At 27.8% G+C, this 216-nt stretch overlaps 1 protein-coding gene across 1 annotated transcript in view; it reads right to left on the reverse strand.

Moving 5' to 3' along the window:
• Positions 1 to 216, reverse strand: part of LOC119586436 — a gene marked incomplete in the record, with an annotated part of 196777 nt that overhangs the window by 66766 nt on the left and 129795 nt on the right.

Below are 216 nucleotides of genomic sequence, written 5' to 3' on the forward strand. Positions count from 1 at the left end.
CAACAATTATAACGAATAATGACGACGACAATAAAAACTAGTAAAACAATGAAAAATGCTGCTCCAGATGATGACAATGATAAAAAAAAAAAAAATCAACCACTGATATTGCTGAATATTTACATAATGATGAATGAACAATGATACGGCAATAGCGATAATCACTAATTCTGGAAAATGTGAAAAGTCTATCTGTATATTTTTTTTCAAACTAAG

Source organism: Penaeus monodon, chromosome 21 (genome assembly GCF_015228065.2).
Source record: "Penaeus monodon isolate SGIC_2016 chromosome 21, NSTDA_Pmon_1, whole genome shotgun sequence".
Classification (NCBI taxonomy): Eukaryota; Metazoa; Arthropoda; class Malacostraca; order Decapoda; family Penaeidae; genus Penaeus; species Penaeus monodon.